Raw genomic sequence first — 14,870 nt, forward strand, 5'->3', positions numbered from 1 at the left:
ATGATATTAAATGGAATTGTTTTCTTCATTTCATTTTGAATTGTTCATTTTTAGTATATAGAAATGCAACTGATCTTTTTGTGTTAAAGTTCTTGCAGTTTTATTTAGTTCCTCCATTATGTCTAACCATTTAATTTATGGAATCACTAGTGTTTTGTACATATAAATTCACGTCATCTCTGAATGGAAATACTTTTATTCCTTCCATTTCAATTTGGGGGAGTTTTATTTCTTTTTCTTGCCCAATTGTTCTTGCTACAAATTCTGTTATGTTGAATAGAAAAGGTAAAAACATCATCCTTGTCTTGTTTTTAGAGGGAAAGTTTTCAGTCTTTTGCCATTGAGTACGATGTTAGCTGTGGGTTTTTAATCTTATTTTTGCATAATTAATTAATTTTTGGCTCTGTTGAGTCTTTGTTACTGCGTTCGGGCTTTCTCTAGTTGCAGCAAGTGAGGGCTACTCTTCATTGCACTGCACAGGCTTCTCACTGTGGTAGCTTCTCTTGTTGCGGAGCACGGGCTCTAGGTGAGGAGGCTTCAGTAGTTGTGGCTTGCAGGCTCAACAGTTGGGGTGCACAGGCTTAGTTACTCTACGGCATGTGGGATCTTCCTGGGCCAGGGCTCGAACCCATGTTCCCTGCATTGGCAGGCAGATTCCCAACCACTGTACCACCAGGGAAGCCTGCTGTGGGTTTTTTACATATGACTTTTTATTATGTTGATATAGTTACTTTCTATTCTTAGTTTGTTGAGTGTTTTTATCATGAAAGAGTGTTGAATTTTGTAAAAATATTTCTTCTGCTTCAATTGAGATGATCATGTGGTTGTTTTCTTTCATTCTGTGAATGTGGTGTATTACTTTGATTTTCATACGTTGAAACATTCTTGCCTTCTGGAACTAAATCCCATTTGATTATGGTATATAATCTTTTTAACATGCTTTGGAATTTGGCTTGTATTTTGTTCAGGGTTTTTGCATGAATATTTATAAGGGATATTGATCTGTTATTTTCTTTTCTTTCATTTATTTGTCTGGATTTGGTATCAGGGTAATTCTGACTTAATAGAATGAGTTAGGAAGTGTTCTTTTTTCTCCTTTGATTTTTTGGATGACTATAAGAAATATGGTTGTTAATTCTTCTTTAAATGTTTAGTAGAATTCAATAGTGAAGCTTTCTGTTCCTGGATTTTTGTTGTTGTTGAGAAATTTTTGAATACTTATTCAGAAAAAAAGACTCTCTCCTTGATCAAATTTTAGTCAGGTTCCTCTGAGACCTTTTCTTTACTAAGCCTAACACTTTGCCTATGAGTACTGCAAAACTCTTGGCAGAAACAGCTCCATCCAACCCTCATTCTACCCCTCACACACTGAAAGACTTGACCAAATTGTAAAATGGCTTATATCAGCCCAAGCTCATGTCCCTAGCTTGACTCTAGGTCCCTTAAAAAGTCTGCCTGAGAGAGCTCAATGCTGCAAAAATAATTTACTGTTTTTCCAACTGGAACATGACTATAGGCCCCTGACTTCCCCTTTATTAAAGCATTTACTTTAGAAAACTTGCAATTGTAAATTCTTTCTCTTTCCCTTTAAGATGTAAATCTACTATAATCCAGAAATGCTTTCTTCAAGGATATAGGAGCCATCCTTTTGAAATGGAATCATTAAGAAAAATAGGGTTCCTATCTCGCAGTCTCTGTACAGGGTAGGAGCCTCACTTCAATAAGTGCCAATTAGCAAACACAGAGGGCCTAATCATATTGACCAATATCCCCCTCTTCAACTCAAACCCCCTTCCATGTCCTTCAGTAGTTTTCCTTTGGTACATCTCAGCATTTAAAAAGCCTCAGTTTTTGTTTCAGTGGAGTTGAATTCAGTTAATACTAACATCTCTCTTCCATCCTACAGTAGCCTGAGTAAAATGTGTCTTGCCAACTTTAACACATGCCTATCTTTCTCTTTGACAATTCAGTCTTTTCACTAAGTATAAGTATATTCAGGATTTTTTTTATCTCTTTATGATTCAATCTTATGTTTTTCTAGGAAGTTGTCCATTCAAGTTATTTAATTTGTTGACTTAACAATTGTTCACAACTCTTATAATCCTATATATTTTTGCAAAATCAGTAGTCATATTTCCACTTTCATTTCTGATTTTTGGCTACTTGTGGCTTCTTTTTCTTAGTCAATTTAAATAAAGATGTGTAAATTTTGTTGATCATTTTGAAGAACCAATCTCGGTTTCATTGATTTTCTCTCTTATTTTTCTACTTGCTATTTTATTTATATCCACTCCAACCTTTATTATTTTTTTCCTTCTTTAAGTCTTGGGTTTAGATTGTTCTTATTCCTTTTGTTAATGGAAACATCACTTTTGTTGACAAGTTAGGGCCACAATAGACAGCTTCACAGAGCAACATAAATAAGACAGTCTCAAGAAAATGTAGTGTAAATTTGCAACAGAAGGTTAATACTTTTCACCCTCATCCTATCCCTCAGCACTATCCACTCCAACCTTCTCATAATCTTTCTCAAGTGCAACCATGTCCTCCTAGGCCTCAGAAAACTCTCTTTCCTCCATACCCTCACCAATATACCAGTGAACAAAGACGCACTTGGCATACATCAGGTCAAACTTGTTGTCTAGGCAAATCCAGGCCTCAGTAATGGCTATTGTGTTGCTCACAGCTCGTGGTACTTTGGCCAGGTTTCCACTAGATACTGCAATGGGATGCTGGTAATTAGGGTCAACATTGAAGCCAGTGGGGCACTAATCCACAAATTGGATGGTGTACTTGGTCTTGATAGTGGCAATGGAAACATTGACATCTTTGGAAACCACATCACCACAGTACAACAGGCAGCAAGCCATGTATATGCCATGGTGAAGGTTACATTTCACCATCTGGTTGGCTGGCTCAAGCCATGCATTGGTGGTCTCTGTTATAGTAAGATGTTTTTGGTAGGCTTTCTCAGCAGAGATGATGGGGGCAAATGTAGCTAGAGTTAAGTACATGTGGAGATAGGGAACCAGGATGGTCTGTAATTCTGTCAGATCAACATTCAGTGCTCCATCAAATCTAAGGGAACCAGTGATGGAGGACACAATCGGGCTAATAAGCTTATGTATAGGATGGTTAAGGTTAGTTGAGTGCTAACTCAACTAGTTAGTTTAGTTGAGTGCTCAATATCAAGATTTCTACAACTGGTGTCATAGATGACCTCATTGTCTATCATCAAGGCACAATCACAGTGTTCCAGGGTGGTGAGAATGGAATTGTAGGGTTCAACTATAGCTGTGGAAATCTAGGTGGTGGATAAATGGAGAACTCCACCTTGGACATCATGCCATCATCAACAGAGAGACCATTCCATCAGGAGGAAGGTGAACCAAAAACCAGTTCTCCCACCAAAGTTGTGGAAAACCAAGAAGCCCTGAAGACTTATGTACTGTTCAGCCACTTTCAAATTTGGTCCAAGACAAGGTCAGTGATCTCTTTGTCAATGGTGTAGTACCCATGGGCATAGTTATTGTTAGAATCTTCTTTGCCCATGATGAGCCGCTCAGGATGGAAGAGCTGGTGGTAGGTGCCAGTGTGAACTTCATGATGGCCATGAGTTCCAGCTCTAGAAACACTACCCTGATCCCATGTTTGCCAGCATCCATCTCAATGAAGAGAGTGTTAAAAGAGTCATCTCCTCCCCTAATGATCTTGTCATGTGACATCTGGTCACTGGGCTGGACACTATTTTTCAGGAGGTAGAGATCTCAGCAGTCATTGCCAAACTGGACTCCAGTCCAGCCAAATTAGATGGAGATGGATTCACACATGACTGGGATTTGTAGGGCTCTGCAGGGCTGGATGATGCAAGGGGACAGCAACAAGTATCACCCACTGACAAACTACCAAGCAATCTGGGGGAGAAGTAGTGAGAGGCTGTTTGGCTCCAAAGGAACCAATATACCCCTTTCTGGGACACGTGTCTGGAGGGTGGGCATCAGGTCCACCCTGCGCCTCTTTTTGTTGTTGCTTTGCCTTTTCTAGAAAAAAGTTCCAGTTTGTTATTACTTTAAAAAAACAAATTTCATTTACATAATTGTTCAAGTAGGCCTATATAGAGGTATTTTATTTTAAAATATATATGTATGCAATTTTTCTCCTACAGTAATTCATTTCAAGAGAAATTTCACTATATCTTTTACAGAGCCCTAAAATGAGAGAGTTAACCATATTCAAATAAACTCCAAGGTATGGGACTGCTTCAGGCCCGTTCCTCATTACAATCCTAAGCATGGGGGCTCCAGAGACCAAGGCAGAAGGTCTTCAAATAGAGCTGAATTGTTCAGTTAAGTGAATTATGGAAAGAAGACGCAGTTTGCTGGCTCTGGCAGGCTCACCTCTAGAGTAGAACAAAAAGAACAGACGGGGGAGTTCTGAGAGTCACTGGAGCTATCTAAATGCAGAGAGATAGAACTGAGTGAGCTGCAGGGATAATACAATTTCAGTTACCTGCAAGGTGGTGAAATAAAGTAGTAACTTCATCTGCCTGACATGGAGGAAGTTTAGAGGTGTCCTTAGCATACTCATAGTGAAATATGTCACCCTTCCACTGTGTTGGCTGTTGGCAACTGGACCATACTTCCTAGTGACAGCCAGTTCAAGTCCTGTTAGTCAGTGCCAGTGCACTATAGGTAATGAAGCATTTCCTGCAAGCCTGTCTCCCACGGCTGTCTGAATCCTTTAAAAGATGGTCTCCTTTGTCCGAGTTCTTAAGATGTAAAGTTAGGGTGTTGATTTGATATCTTCCTTATTTTTAATAGTTGAAATTTATAGCTATAAAATTTCCTCTTAGCACTACTTTCTGCTGGAGCTCTGATCTTTCATGTATATACAGTCTTCCCTCCTATTCATGTGGGATTGGTTCCAGGATCCCCTATGGATACCGAAATCTGTGGATGCTCAAGTCTCTCATACAAAATGGTGTAGTATTTGCACATAACTTACACACATTCTCCCATATACTTTAAATCATCTCTAGATTACTTATAATATCTAATAAAATGTAAATGTTATGTAAATAGTCTGGCATGCTGTCAATTCAAGTTTTATTTTTTACAACTTTCTGAAATTTTTATTTTTAAAATATTTTCTGTATATGGTTAGTTGAATCCACAGATGCAAAACCTGCAGATACGAAGGGCTGACTATGTGTTTATAATTGCTATATATTGTTGGAGAGTTGACTCTTGTATCAATATATAAAGTTCTTCTTTGTCCCTTTTATCAATTTTTGACAAAGTATAATTTTTCTGATATTAGTATAATCACTCCAGATCTCTTTTTGTTAATATTTGCATGGAATCTCCTTTTTCCATACTTTCACTTTCAACCTATATGTGTTTGTAGATCTAAATTGGGTTCTGGTAGCCCATAGTGGATCCTGTTTTATATCCATTCTACTTATTTTTACATTTTGATATGGGAATTTAATCCATTTACATTTAAAATAAGTACTGAAAGGGAAGGACTTACTTTTGCCGTTTTGTTATTTTCTGTAGCTCTTACAGCATTTTCCCCTCATTTACTCCATCACTGCTTTCTTAATTTTTCAGCCATTTTTTGTAGTGACACCTTTTAATTCCCTTCTCATTTCTTTCTGAGTATACTCTATAGATATTATTTTTGTGATTACCATGTGAATTTCATATAATATCCTAAAATATAATAATCTGTTTTAAATTGATCAATAGCATACAAAGTTCTACTCCTTTATAGCTCATCACCCCCACTTTATAACATATTTATGTATTTTGTACACAGTAGCTAGATTTATAATTATTTTTCTCTACATGTTTTTTAAATCCTGTAGAAAAATTTTAAAATGTAGTTGGCTAACCAATAATCACATTTTCATACTTGTCTATACATTTACCTTTACTGAGGATATTTATATTTTCAATGGCTATGAGTTACTGTCTTGTGTCCTTTCATTTCAGCTTGAACTATTCTGATTAACATTTCTAGTAGAATAAGTCTAGTGGTAATGTACACCCTTAGCTTGTGTTTTTCTGAGAATGATTTAATTTCTCTCTCATTTTTGAAGTATATTTTTGCCAGATATAGAATTTTTGATTGACAGTTTTCTTTTTTTCTTTCAGCATTTTAATATATGATCCCAATGCTTCTGGCTTACAAGGTTTCTGCTGAAGAATACTTTAATAATCTTACTAGAGATCCCTTGTACATGATAAGTCTCTTGCTATTTTCAGGATTCTGTCTGGTGTTAGAGTTTGACAGTTTGATAGTAATGTGTCTGGTTGTGGGTCTCTTTGGGTGCTTCTTATGTGAAGTTTTTGGAGCAACTTGGATTTGTATGTCTTTTACTCAGATTTTTAAAAAATTTTTGGCCAATTATTTCTGCAAATAATCTCTGCACCTTTCCTTTCCTTTTTATTCTCGGGACTTCCATAGCGTATATATCAATCCACTTGATTGTGGCCTGTAAGTACTTAGGTTCTGCTTACTTTCCTTCATTTTTTTCTTTCTTTTCCTCAGACTTGAAAATTTCAAATGTCACATCTTTAAGTTAACTTAATCTGTTTCTGCCTGCTCAAGTCAGAAAACACTGACTTTTTGAACCCTTCTAATGATTTTTTTAAATTCAGTTATTTAATTTATATCTCCACAATTTATGTTTGATTCTTTTTATCATTCCTATCTCTTTGTAAACATTCTAATTTTGTTCATGTATAATTTCTCTATTTATTTTACTTTAGTTCTTTGTCTATGTTTTTCTTCAGCTCTTTGAATATATCTAAGATACATGTTTTTAAGTCTTTGTGTAGTATGTCTGATGCCTTTGTTTCCTCGTGAATGCTTTCTGCCATTTTATATTCTTCCTTTTAATTTACCATATTTTCCTTTATCTTTGAATGTCTTGTGATGTTTTGTTGAAAATTGGGCATTTGAGAAAACAGCCACCTCTTCCTGTCTTTGCAGACCGGCTCCTTGCCGTGAAATGCCTTCATTAATTATCAAGAAATATTATGAGACTTGGGATCAGCCCATGGTGAAAGCTTAAGGTATTCTCAGGTCTTTTATGTTCACGTATCTTGTCTGTCTTTTCTGTGTGTATGTTCTCTTTTTCTTATACATGCCTGCTTTTGAATGTCTTAATTAACTGAAGAGTATGACCTTAGCTATTTCTCAGTGGCTTAAATGTTCTATCATATTCCTCTACATGTAATTTCTTGTCACAGGCATCTGAAGCTCTATATCCCCCCTCAACTTTTATGGGTAATCCCTTACTATTTACAGCAGCTTTTTATAACTTAAGAACTGAGCTGTGCCGCTTTTCCTATCTGAGCCCTGAGTGAGGCAGAAACGAAAATAAAACAGTTCCTCAGGTATTCCCCAGACAGGTAAACATTACAAATAAGATTTTCTCATTACCCAGTGGTTCAAGGGAGGCCACTGGGAATTAGGCCATTGCTTCCTCCTGACCATGCTGTATCATGGAAAGGAGGAGTTGGAGCAAGGGTAAATAAATACCCCATGAAATTTCCTACTGCTCTGAATGTGGCTTTTTGTTAATTGGGAATTCACTTGGTTTCTCTAGACCTTTGACTATTTTCGAGAGTAGCTATAAACTTATTTATAAGTTTATATGAGTGTGAAGTTTTGTCCCAACATGCAGAGAGATTCTTGGCAAAGATTGGGGACTTATTGTTCCTAGGAAGTTAAGAAATTTCTGTCCAAATATTTGTTGACAATTAAGCTAAGGAAAGATTGCAGTGGTCACATATGAGAAAGAATACAGACATTACAGAATTAGTTCAGAAAAAAATCACTAAACAGAGAATAACAACTACAACAAAATAACAAATACTCAGAGGGGAGAAAATATGATTCCTGTGAAATACTCTACTTACCAAAATCAGAATACACATTTTTCTGAAGTTCACATTGAATATTTTCAAGGTTAAACCATACAATACATCTCTAAAAAAAGATATACAAATGGGCCATAAGCAAATGAAAAGATGCTCAGTATCATTAGTCTTTAGGGAGATGCAAATAAAAAACACAATGATATAACACTTTATACTCACTAGGATGGCTATAATAGAAAAGAATGAAAGAAGAAATATCACATGACAGAAGTCAGTCCCAAAAGGCCACATATTTTATGATTTAATTTATATGCAATGCCAACAATAGGAAAATCAATACAGATTGAAAGTAAATTTGTGGTATCTAGGGCTTGAGCCTGACAGTATTGAAGAATTTGGGTATGGGGTTTCTAAAGCCCACAGAATTATATACTTCAAAAGGTTAAATTTTATCATACGTCAATTATATATTGATAAAAGTGTGCAAATGCATTTCATTCTTCTAATAAATCAAAAAAATCAATAAACCATCTCAGTAAAAGCAGAAAAGATATTTAATGTAACACCATTAATGTTAACACTGTCAGAAAAGAAAGTATAGAAAACACTTCTTATCATAACAGATTATTGAACAGAATTTAGTAAACAGTATTCTTAGTAATGAAATGGTGAAATATCCTTTTTAAAATCAGTTAAAAAACATGACATCTACTATACTACAGTTATTCAACATAGCTCTAAAAGTGCTAGTCAGTGTGGTAAGACTAGGAAAATACACTAAATGTAGAAGGATTTGAAAATAAAATAAATAATTAAAAAATGTATCAGTATGAAAGACTAGAAGATGAATATTAATATATAAGATTTAGTTGCACAAACTAGCAAGAGCTATAGAATCTAATTTTAAATTATGAATCATTTAAAAAATGTAACAAAAGTTTTGCTATGACTGATTCATACACACACACACACACACACACACACATCTATATATGTAATTAATAAGTTTTTGGAAGACACTAATACTACCTAAATAAATAAAGGCAAATGCCATTTTCATTGAAAGGAAGATTCAATACTATAGATACTGAATCTCCCCAACTTGATTTGAAGTGTCAATGCAATTTCAATTAAAATGACTGCCCAAAAGTAGTGATATCAGAAAGATGGCACAGTACAGGGTCCCCAGTCCTGTTTCCCTCCCAGAACCACTGAATTAACAACTATCCACAGATGAGAATGTCTTTGAGAGAGTAAACCACAAAAAAAAAAAAAGAAAACAAGAAAAATTGCATTGGAAAGAATAATAGGAATGGTTTCAGTTTATTCACATGCTAGTCTCCCAGGTTGTCTCAGTACCCTGTTGAGTGCAGTCCCCTTGGCCTGTGATTTCTCCAGTGGAGGAAAGAGACACTCAGGTGAATATTCAGATTCTCCACTGTTCCAGGGTGCTGCCTGAGAGGCCTCTTTCTGATTTCCCTCACAAAGAATATGGGGGGAATTGGTATGGTTAGACCACCTGGAACAAAGTAAAAGGGAGATCTCAGTAACTGATGCACATATCTTGATATTAGGCCCATTGCTCTATGTCCCCAGGAGCTGCCACTCCGATCAAGACCTTAGCAATGACTTTACCCAACTGAGGAGCCGTCCCAAACAGCCAACCTGGCTGCAGAACTCCTCCAATTAGTCCCACAATACTGGGGAGTCCAATCAGTATCCCTTCCTCACCAAGGAGCCCAACTAATGGACCCATCTGACCAGAGAGCTTACTCAGGAGCCCCATCTGACCAGGGATTTCAGTCAGTAGGCTTACCTAACCAAGGAACATAGTCAGGAGTTCTGTCCTACTCCAGAGATCAGTCAAAATCACCACCTAACACGAGGCAAGTGACAGGCCCTTCCCAAGCAGGGAACCTCATCAGTGGTCCCACTGACTAGTGAGTCTAGCCAGTAGCCCTGTCTGACCAGAAAGCTTAGTCAACAGTCTTGCTCAACCAGTTAACCTTGCTAGCAGTCCCAACCAGCAGCAGAACCAATGACCTACCAGATCATGAAGCCCAGCCAGTTGGCCCTACCAAGCTGTGGAGACTTCCAGATGCCCCAACTGACTGCAGATATCATCCATCCAGCCCTACCAGAATGCAGAGCACAGCCAGCCAGAAATGACTGACAGAAGACCACTGGCATTGGGTTCTACCAACATGTAGATGCTACCAGCTGGCTTGCACAGAACCCCAGGTTGGGCTGACTGGTGAAGTTATTTCTTTACTGAAGACAATCTCTAGAGAATGGAAGAGGTGATATCTTCCTCAAATGTACAAGCAAATGATACAAGGTTATGAAAATAATGAAGAATTGGGGAAACATGACAACATGAAAAGAAACTAATAAAGTTCCAGAAGTTGACTTTAAAGAAATAGAGATCTAAGAATTGGGTGACAAAAATTCATAATAATTGTCTTAATGAAGCCCAATGAGCTACAAGAGAACATAGATTGACAGCTAAACAAAATCAGTAAGCAATACATTAACAAAATAAGAAGTTCAACAAAGAAATAGAAAGCATTACAAGAAGAAAAACAAAACAAAACAAAAAACAAAAATACTGGAGCTTAAGAATGCAAGTAGAGGAGGAGCTTCAAGACGGTGGAAGAGTAAGACATGGAGATTGCCATCCTCCCCACAAATACATCAGAAATACATCTACATGAGGAACAACTCCTACAGAACACCTACTGAACACTGGCAGAAGACCTCAGACTTCCCAAAAGGCAAGAAACTCCACACGTACATGGGTAGCACAAAAGAAAAAGGAAAAAACAGAGACAAAAGAATATGGATGGGACCAGCACCAGTGGGAGGGAGCTGTGAAGGAGGAAAGGTTTCCACACACTAGGAAACCCCTTCACGGGCAGAGACTGCAGGTGACAGAGGGGGAAACTTCAGAGCCACGAAGGAGAGCACAGCAACAGGGTTGTGGAGGACAAAGTGGAGAGATTCCCAAACAGAGGGTCGGCACCAACCAGCACTCACCAGCCTGAGGCGATTGTCTGCTCACCCGCTGGGACGAGTGGGGCCTGGGAGCTGAGGCTCAGGCTTTGGAGGTCAGATCCAGGGAGAGGACTGGGGTTGGCTGCGTGAAAACAGCCTGAAGGGGGTTAGTGCACCACAGCTAGCCAGGAGGGAGTCCGGGAAAAAGTCAGGAGCTACCGAAGAGGCAAGAGACTTTTTCTTGCCTCTTTGTTTCCTGGTGTGTGAGGAGAGGAGATTAAGAGTGCTGCTTAAAGGAGCTCCAGAGATGGGCGCGAACCATGGTTATCAGCATGGACCGCAGAGACAGGCTTGAGACGCTAAGGCTGCTGCTGCATCCATGAAGAAGCCTGTGTGCAAGCACAGATCACTATCCATACCTCCCGTCCTGGGAGCCTGTGCAGCCCGCCAGTGCCAGGGTCCCGTGATCCAGACACAACTTCCCCAGGAGAACACATGGTGCGTCTCAAACTGGTGCAACATCACGCCAGCCTCTGCCACCACAGGCTCATGCAGAACTCCATAACCTACCCTCTCCCCAGCCTGACTGATCCAGAGCCCACAAATCAGCTGCTTCTTTAACCCCATCCTCTCTGAGCGAAGAACAGACGTCCTCAGGCGACATACACACAGCAGCGGGACCAAATCCAAAGCGTAACCCCAGGAGCTCTGCTAACAAAGAAGAGAAAGGGAAATCTCTCCCAGCAGCCTCAGGAGCAGCAGATTAAATCTCCACAATCAACGTGATGTACCCTGCATCTGTGGAATACCTGAATAGACAACATATCATCCCAAAATGAGGAGGTGAATTTTGGAAGCAATAATATAAATATATTTTCCCCCCTTTTTCTCTATTTGTGAGTGTGTATGTGTATACTTCTGTGTGATTTTTGTCTGTACAGCTTTGCTTTTACCATTTGTCTTAGGGTTCTGTTTGCCCGTTTTTCTTTTTTATTCTTTTTCTTTCTTTTTTTTTTTGTATGGTTTTTGGCTCTTGTTATCATTGGTACATTTGTTTTCTGCTTTGGTTGCTCTCCTCTTTCTTTCTTTTTTATTACTTTATTTTTTAAAAAAATAATTATTTCCTATTTTTTATTTTAAAAATTATTTTATTTATTTTTAGAAGATGTTGGGGTAGGAGTTAATTTATTTATATATTTTTGCTGTGTTTGGTCTTCATTTCTGTGCGAGAGCTTCCTCTAGTTGTGGCAAGCGGGGACCACTCTTCATCGTGGTGCGCGGGCCTCTCACTACCGCAGCCTCTCTTGTTGTGGAGCACAGGCTCCAGACACGCAGGCTCAGGAGTTGTGGCTCACAGGCCTAGTTGCTCTGCAGCATGTGGGATTCTCCCAGACCAGGGCTTGAACCCGTGTCCCCTGCATTAGCAGGCAGATTCTCAACAACTGCACCACCAGGAAAGCCCTTATTTTATTTTATTTTATCTTCTTCTTTGTTTCTTTATTTCATTTTCTCCCTTTTATTCTAAGCTGTGCAGATGACAGTCTCTTCATGCTCCAGCCAGGCGTCAGGGCTGTGTCTCTGAGGTGGGAGAGCCAAGTTCAGGATATTGGTCCACCAGAGACCTCCCAGCTCCATGTAACATCAAACGGGGAAAGTCTGCAGAGATCTCCATCTCAACGCCAAGACCCAGCTCTGCTCAGACCAACAAGCTCCAGTGCTGGCCACCCTAAGCCAAACAACTAGCAAGACAGGAACACAACACCACCAATTGGCAGAGAGGCTGCTTAAAATCATAATAAGGCTACAGACACCTTAAAACACACCACCAGACGTGGACTGCCTACAAGAAAGACAAGATCCAGCCTCATCAACCAGAACACAGGCACTTTTCCCCTCCAGCAGGAAGCCTACACAACCCACTGAACCAACTTAGCCACTGGGGACCTACACCAAAAACAATGGGAACTATGTAAGAGCACCCTGGGAAAAGTAGAGCCCAAACACACTAAGTTAGGCAAAATGAGAAGACACAGAAACACACAGAAGATAAGGAGCAAGGTAAAAACCCACCAGAACTAACAAATGAAGAGGAAATAAGCAGTCTACCTGAAAAAGAATTCAGAATAATGATAGTAAAGATGATCCAAAATTTGGAAATAGAATGGAGAAAATGCAGGAAACATTTCACAAGGGCCTAGAAGAACCAAACAGCAAACAAACAGTAATGAACAGCAAAATACATGAAATTAAAAACTCTCTAGCAGGGATCAATAGCAGAATAACTGAGGCAGAAGAACGGATAAGTGACCTGGAAGATAAAACAGTGGAAATAACTACTGCAGAGCAGAATAAAGAAAAAAAAAATGAAAAGAATTCAGGGCAGTATCAGAGACCTCTGGGACAACATTAAATGAACCAACATTTGAATTTTAGGGATCCCAGAAGAAGAAGAGAAAATGAAAGGGACTGAGGACATATTTGAAGAGATTATACATGAAAACTTCCTAAATATGGGAAAGGAAATAGTTAATCAAGTCAAGGAAGCACAGAGAGTCCCATACAAGATAAATCCAAGGAGAAACATGCCAAGACACATATTAAACAAACTATCAAAAATTAAATACAAAGAAAAAATATTAAAAGCAGCAAGGGAAAAACAACAAATAACATACAGTGGAATCCCCATAAGGTTAACAGCTGGTATTTCAGCAGAAACTCTGCAAGTGAGAAGGGAGCAGGGGACATATTTAAAGTGATGAAAGGGAAAAACCTGCAACCAAGATTACTCTACCCAGCAAAGATTTCATTCAGATTTGACAGAGAAATTAAAACTTTACAGGCAAACAAAAACTAACAGAATTCAGTACAACCAAACCAGCTTTACAACAAATACTAAAGGAACTTCTATAGGCAGGAAACAAGAGAGAAGGAAAAGAACTACAATAACAAACTCAAAACAATTAAGAAAATGGGAATAGGAACATACATATCGATAATTACCTTAAATGTAAATGGATTAAATGCTCCCAACAAAAGACACAGACTGGCTGAATGGATACAAAAACAAGACCCATATATACGCTATTTACAGGAGACACACTTCAGACCTAGGGACACACACAGACTGAAAGTGAGGGGATGGAAAAAGATATTCCATGAAAATGGAAATCAAAAGAAAGCTGGAGTAGCAATTATCATATCAGACAAAATAGACTTTAAAACAAAGACTATGACAAAAGACAAAGTAGGGCACTACATAATGATCAAGGGATCAATCCAAGAAGATACAACAATTGTAAATACTTATGCACCCAACATAGGAGCACCTCAATACATAAGGCAAACACTAAAAGCCATAAAAGGGGAAATTGACAGTAACACAATAGTAGTAGGGGACTTTAATACCCCACTTTCACGAATGGACAGATCATCCAAATGAAAATGAATAATGAAATGCAAGCTTTAAATGATACATTAAACAAGATGGACTTAATTGATATTTATAGGACATTCCATCCAAAAACAACAGAATACACGTTATTCTCAAGTGCTCCTGGAAAATCTCCAGAATAGATCATATCTTGGGTCACAAATCAAGCCTGATTAAATTTAAGAAAATTGATCTTATCAAGTATCTTTTCTGACCGCAGTGCTATGAGACTAGATATCAATTATGGGAAAATGTTTGCAAAAAATACCAACACATGGAGGCTAAACAATACACTACTTAATACCCAAGAGATCACTGAAGAAATCAAAGAGGAAATCAAAAAATATGTAGAAAAAAATGACAATGAAAACATGATGATCCAAAACCGATGGGATGCACCAAAAGCAGTTCTATGAGGGAATTTAATGGTAGTACAATCCTATCTCAAGAAACACCTAAAGCAATTAGAGAAAGAAGAACAGAAACACCCCAAAGTTAGCAGAAGGAAAGAAAGCATAAAATGAGATCAGAAACAAATGAAAAAGAAATGAAGT

General features: G+C 38.2%; 1 pseudogene; it reads right to left on the reverse strand.

Annotated features, from left to right (window-relative positions):
• Positions 1 to 2,465: 2,465 nt before the first annotated feature.
• LOC101283017 (tubulin alpha-1C chain-like) lies at positions 2,466 to 11,449 on the reverse strand (annotated as a pseudogene).
• Positions 11,450 to 14,870: the final 3,421 nt, after the last annotated feature.

The sequence above is a fragment of the Orcinus orca genome, chromosome X (assembly GCF_937001465.1).
Source record: "Orcinus orca chromosome X, mOrcOrc1.1, whole genome shotgun sequence".
NCBI classification, from domain to species: domain Eukaryota; kingdom Metazoa; phylum Chordata; class Mammalia; order Artiodactyla; family Delphinidae; genus Orcinus; species Orcinus orca.